At 37.1% G+C, this 6,694-nt stretch overlaps 1 long non-coding RNA gene across 1 annotated transcript; it reads left to right on the top strand.

Moving 5' to 3' along the window:
* Nucleotides 1-1,984: 1,984 nt before the first annotated feature.
* On the top strand, nt 1,985-5,276 carry LOC104955048 (uncharacterized). The gene is made up of 3 exons (XR_799415.1): nt 1,985-2,118; nt 3,564-3,614; nt 4,812-5,276. It is a non-coding gene; the product is annotated as an uncharacterized lncRNA (long non-coding RNA).
* The last annotated feature ends 1,418 nt before the right edge of the window (nt 5,277-6,694 follow it).

Here is a 6,694-nt window from a genome sequence, read left to right as displayed (position 1 = left end):
GTTTGCCAAAACCCAGTTTGTAACTGCTGCTTCCTGTGCCTCATTAAAAATCCTTAGCCTCCCACCTGCACCTCTTTTGTTGTTGGTCAGTGTCTGTGTTGCATAAAAGTAAATTTACCACAGTAAATTGTGCAGGATTTTTGTACAGTTATAGTCTGCAACATGCCAACAATTCAATGACAGTAATGAAGTAAATACGTTTCACACAACAGATATAAGCACTGATATATCATGAATTATGCAGAGCTCAAAACTGGTAACTAACCTGTTTTCAAGTCTAAGTGTCCGGATTACAGAGGCAACAGTAAATCGGCTTAGATTAGGCTGAACCCTTGTCCAGCCTCTCATCGTCACACCATGGTTGATAACTTTTCATTTCATTAGAGAGTATTCTTCCTCCTCCTCTCACTCTCAGCCCAGCTCTTCCTCTTGCTCTCATTCTTCCTCCTCTCACTCTCACCCCACCTCTTCCTCCTCCTCCTCCTCTCACTCTCAGCCCAGCTCTTCCTCTTGCTCTTGCTCTGCTCTTGCTTCCATGTTGGCTTCCATTGTTGCTGTAAGAAAGTACTCACCTGTGGTCTTTTTATAGTGCTAACATCCGGATTGATGAGCCAACAATTATGCTATCAGGTGTTTGGTCAGGTGGAACGTGTTTCTTGATTATTGGTCCATGTCTGAGGCATTTTGAATATCAGTGTTTTAAACCAGCTAACACGTGACTGTATGTCAGAATCCTGTGTCTCACGTGGAGAAACGTGTGCAGTGGTTTGCAAAAAGTGCCATGTTGATTTGCAAATTGTGTGAAAAGCTGAAAACGTGTTTAGAGTTTTGGAGATTTGAGCCGGTGTTTTGCTCTTTGAGTGTCAGTTAAAATAATTGTGCTTTATGTATAATTTTAGTGTGTTAGCAATCGAGAAACTGTAACAGTATTTCCATCGCTTTACCATGCTGTCAGACAGCCATTTTTTGACGGAGAACTGACGCTGTTATCTATGCTACCAGACTCTACTGGAAAATAGAAGTAATTGTACCTTAGCAGAACATGAGTTGCTGGCCTACCTTTGCCTTGAGCAGTTATTTTGTTTGTGTTATTGTACGGATTCAGTGAATCCAAAAGTCACAAACTAAGGGCCAGTAGGGCTGCAAGATTCAAGCCAAAAATAATCCTGTTTATTCATTTCTTGATTTCAGAAGGAAAAGTATTATTTTTGTACTTTCAATGTTGTCTTAACGGAGCACTGCTTGTACTTTGCTTTCATGTGTTCTTGATAGTGTACAAATCTTTGCATCTAAATTATACTTAAAATATGGTTATCTCCTATAAAAAAAAAATATTGTATCCAAAATACCTCCCTTCAATTCTGAAAGCTACAATATTGCAGTCGATCGTTTTCATTTAAATTTGGGAGACAAAAATCATGATTGAGAATAATTGTTAATGTCTCATTTAAAGGTGGGGTTGGTAATTCACTTCAGAAACACTTGTTATATTCCATGGAATGCTCTTAACATCCCGATAGCAATGAATACATCAATGCTTTGACAATAAATACATAAAAAATGTCATCTGTGGAAGCAAGCACGACCAATCATTTTAGCCGGCCCGGGGCAAATAACTGGATGGCCTACCTCCCTGTCAGCCTTCCATCTGTGCACAAACTTATCTCGTGCCCTCATTACTTTCAAATTCTAGCGCACTCGAGCTGGTTTCTCCATTCTTACCTACCCTACCTTTTAATTGAAGTAAAAACAACAAAAATTCTGCTGTTCCAGTGAAATAAAAAACTGTGTTTTAGGTATATTTAGTGTTTTGATATGGAGATTTGTCATGCTTTTATTGTTTTACTTATGAACAAATGTTTTGCCGTACAGTTTTTCCAAGCCTTATTTCATTGTAATTGTTAGGATTCCCTTTTAAAGAAGATGGATATTTTATAGTTTACGGTCATTTTTTAAAATATATTTTCTTTTCTTTCCTGACAGGAGCAAATGGAGGATGGGTTCAGCATGCCCCTAGAAGCAGTGACAGAGGACGGAGATATGACCAGACTGATGCTGCAGCACTGTGTGGTGCCTGGATACCAGTTCCTCATACAAGTGGCACCCGATCAGACTCTGGTAACTCGTTTTTCTTTCCTAATTTTAAACTGTTGTTGTTGGTTAGTAGCGATGCTCCAATCAAACAATGTTTGTATTTCTTCTGATTTTCAAAAGAGTCTGAAATGCAGAATTAGATTTGCTTTACTAAAAACTATAGTTGACGGTAACTACAAACATTTTTGAAACTTTTATTTAATGTACTCTTAGTAAAACATCATTACATAACTTACATTTCCGTCAAAACTAAAGGATACTTTTCGGACCTTCTCAGACAGATTTCTAAATACGTGTTCTAGTTATCTCGAAAAATGCATTCCGGCTGAAAATGAAGTGCAGTGTTTCCTAATTAACATGTTTTCCTTACCCAGAATAAATATGGTACAGCATATGTATATAACAACACTCAAGGTTGAATTATACTGCGCTATTTTTAAATAGCAAAACAAATATCAAATATCTATAAGTGGAGATGAAGCCCTTCAGAACCTCACTACTCTTACACTACGCAAGTGAAAGAAAAATTACTTGTTAAAAAATTTACATAGGAAAAAAAAAGGAAATATATAAAATAATTCAGTTGTGATGAAATGGAAATAGAAACATGTGCATATATTTTATTAAGATTTGTTCATTTTGAGGAGGACAGGGGCCTACCTACACACATTCATAAATTATGAAAATATGCATTCCTGAGTAGAGTAATGACACTAAGCATAAGGCTACATGAATACAAATAAACTTCCACTTAAACGACGCCCACATCAAGGTCGCAAACAGGTGTATAAACAATAATGTATGTTTTCTTTTTTAAAGATTTTTGTTGGGCCACCAGTGCATTTAATCAAGCGACCGCTATGAAAGTGTGAACCAGGGGATGACAGGCGGATTCAAACCCGGGTCAATCACTTAATTAAATAGTGAATGCAGAAATCACCATCGGCTGTAGACAAATGGTGTAACTTTTTTTTTAAACACAATACAGCCAACATTCAAACTGTGTAGGAATCCATACAGAATCCTTCAACAATAAACAATCAGACACATTTATCATTCCCTTAAATGATCTGACTGGAACATACTTCAATTACCGCTGGCAATCAACACGAGGCATTTGATTGTCTGCAGTGTAGCCGTCACAACGAGGCATTCAGACCGTCCTCACAAGTACCTCCTCATCTGATTGGTTAAATCAAGATGAAGAGGGTGAGATCAAGATAAAACACACGTGTGTGTGTGTGTGTGTGTGTGTGTGTGTGTGTGTGTGTGTGTGTGTGTGTGTGTGTGTGTGTGTGTGTGTGTGTGTGTGTGTGTGTGTGTGTGTGTGTGTGTGTGTGTGTGTGTGTGTGTCTGTCTGTGTTTGAGAGTATGTGTGTGTGTGTGTGTGTGTGTGTGTGTGTGTGTGTGTGTGTGTGTGTGTGTGTGTGTGGTTTTAAACATGTTATCCCTTTCTTCTTTTACAACAGATGTCTCAACCCTAGAGAAGATGGCTTGGAAAAATATTGGAAACCTGCCAGGTTGGATATGTTTAATACATTGATGAAACATCTGTATATAAGTATGTCTTCATTTAAAATGCAGATTGCTGCAAAATGTTGGAAGGAAGAAGTCTTAACACTCCAGGGTTAAAGGATTATTTTGAAATGCATGCAAACGTCGGACAGGTTATATAAGACGTTATGATAAAAACATATTAATTGGGATGGTAAGAGAAACAAACATGATCGTTGGTGTAATATTATACAAATGTTGCCCCTATGTGGACACAAACATTATTTGTATTTAATTTCCAATTGACGGTACAAATAAGGGGTGTTCTCCAACAAAGAAAGATAGGACAATTGTGTCAATTTGTTTATATAATTAACATAAATTAGTAGCAATTTACATATTCTGTTTGCCAGGGATATGCTCATATAAATCTTAGAAAACAAATCATTCAGCATGTAAAAAACACATTGACACAGAAGATATGTGTACATGTCACAGAAGGAAATGAATGATGATTGCATTTAGCTGCATCAGTTTTAGGGTATTGTGCATGCAGGCTCACTGTCACTGTGAAAAGAGTAGTCATAGTTATGCACCTTTTCTGCAAAAAGTAGTCAACATTTCTGCAGTGGAAAAAAAGAAGCAGTGGGTTACTTAAAGGATCATTTGTATACCAACAGCTCACCTTGAATCCAATTTTCTCCATGTTGTTATCCTATGTTTACCATGGAAAAACTGTATACAAACACAACATAAAAACACATTGAGGTTAGCACAGGGTACGTAATGTTCAAATGATCTTATTGTAGGTGAAGTATTCCCTAAACAAACCTCTATTTTCCGTATTAAATCCTGGGATCTTCCCACACTCGCACACACAGATGTGTTCAGTTATTCTGGCTCATTCGACCTCTGCTCAAGTGTGTGACTGGTCATGTAATGAGGTAACACTCTTGTAAACAGAATTACCCTTAACAACACATGGGCACAATGAAAAATGCATTATCCCAAAGATGTGAGGTGTTACAGCGCCCTCTTCTGGTTAAATTTTTCAGGTAGCACCCAGCTTTCTTTATAAAAGTGCACTTAAAGGAGGGTCAGGGTGTGTTAAAAACATCTATTTCAATGCATTGTAGGGGGTGACCTTTTCAATCAACAGGTCACTGAATTTGATAATTGTGTTAACTGTTACATTTTTCAATAATTCTTGTTTTATTTTTTAGGGGACTTACGAAGAAAGGATTATTCACGGAGAAAATACTATTTTATTTGTAGTATTTAATTTATATATTGTTTGATTAAATATGAATGTGTTTTTATTTTTATTTCACAAACTGTATCCTTGGCAGCCCTAAAATAAAATGTAAAGACGGCTTCTGTTTTTAAAATTACTGTCTAAAAGGGTTGGTTGTTTTTTGTTAAGTTATTCTATTCCATGAGATGTAATCAAGTCCTTTAAAGGGGGACATTTGTACCAAGAAGACGGACGTTTTGTTACATTTCTGTATTATATTATTTTTTTTGTCCATATAACTGAATGCTGTGGTTGCCAATGTTTCTCATTTCAGAAGTTTTCATTTGAGTTTTCCTTGCAAAACTACATGTACTACTCTTACTTAAAAAAGACAACTTGAATTTCAAAATGCTTGATAAATGATGTAATTAACGACTCATTGTAACGTGTTTTTATTTGGCACACATCTCCAGGTTAGTATTCTTTTTTAAATGTGCAGTGGTGGAAGAATAATGTAAAGAAGTAAAGCCTTAATTGCTGAAAACCCTGCGTTCAAATGTCTGCACAGTTAAAAAAAAGGTCACATGCACTTTCAGACACATTTACATAAAGTATCAAAACGACAAGTAATCAATATGTTGAATCATATTTAACTAATGGGGCTATTTTTACTGATCGATCCACTTTTAAACGGTGCTTAATGGTGTATCTGTTAAAGGGTGATCAATCATTTATTGTAGTCTATTCCAGTGTTTGTCATGTAAAATCTGTATAGTCTAGGAAGTAAAATAGTAGTGTCAGAAAATAGAAATACTCAATTAAAGTACAATTACTTCAACCTTTTACTTGTTGTGGAATGAGTACTCATACCTAGTATACTTGTACAGTGTAGAAATACTCTGCAAGTGAACGTCATGATTTCAAAATTCTGCTCTAGTAAAAGAACAAAATTATTGGCGTAACAATTTAATTTAGTTATTCTATACACATTTATATTACTGTTTATATTTATTGAAATGTTCATAACTTAACAGCTGGAGCTTTTTGTACTGTAAATACTCCAGGGTAGGTTAACATTTCACTGAGGGAGCACATTTTTTTATTTATCATCTACTAGTTTATGATAAATTATTTGTTGATTGTATTGTGTATCATTATAATCCTAAGTGATTACTAAATAAGTAAGAGAAGTTAAAAGCACAATATACTTAGTAGTGCACAAATAATAATTTTAAGAAGTATCTTTAAATGCAATGTACTAAGTTTATGTCTGCTAATAGGCCTACTTAAATACATACAGCAAAAACCTAATGTATGTTTGTTTCTAACGGTGTCCATGCTGTTCTCCATCTGAACAGCAGGGGGCGCCTGTATGTAGCTCTTATATCTTGATCCTGGTTGCACTGGGCCTCGCCAACTAAACAACGTTTTAAGAGAAAGCATTAGACATCCACTTGGGCTTTGCGTGGTTTTTTCCCCAACACAATAACTCCAAGTGCATTGCAAAGCTTGAATCTCACTGTGGGTGCATGCAAGAGTGGGAGCCCTGTGTGTGTGCGCGCGCGCGCGCGCGCGTGTGTGTGTGTGTGTGTGACTGTGGACAGGCGTGGCAGTGGGCTGGTCCAGGCGCACCGAGCGATGAAAACATCTTCCGACTTGGTACCAGCTGAGGCCCTGAAATAACCCCACAAAGGAACCTCGGTTTGGGCGTTATAATTGTAATTAACCACACATCGCTTCTTCCTGAGGTATACGGCTTCGGGGCCGTGGGTGAGCCGCGCGCTTAGAGAACACGCGCTCCCGAGGATGCACTGAGGTGAGTAAACCTGGTAACATCAGTGTTAGTGTAACAGCATGGTTAAATGGCTGGGC

The sequence above is a fragment of the Notothenia coriiceps genome, unplaced genomic scaffold, assembly GCF_000735185.1.
Source record: "Notothenia coriiceps isolate Sejong01 unplaced genomic scaffold, NC01 NC01_scaffold00024511, whole genome shotgun sequence".
Classification (NCBI taxonomy): Eukaryota; Metazoa; Chordata; class Actinopteri; order Perciformes; family Nototheniidae; genus Notothenia; species Notothenia coriiceps.
Note: the sequence above shows the minus strand (reverse complement) of the source record. Positions and strands in the feature narration are given on the sequence as shown.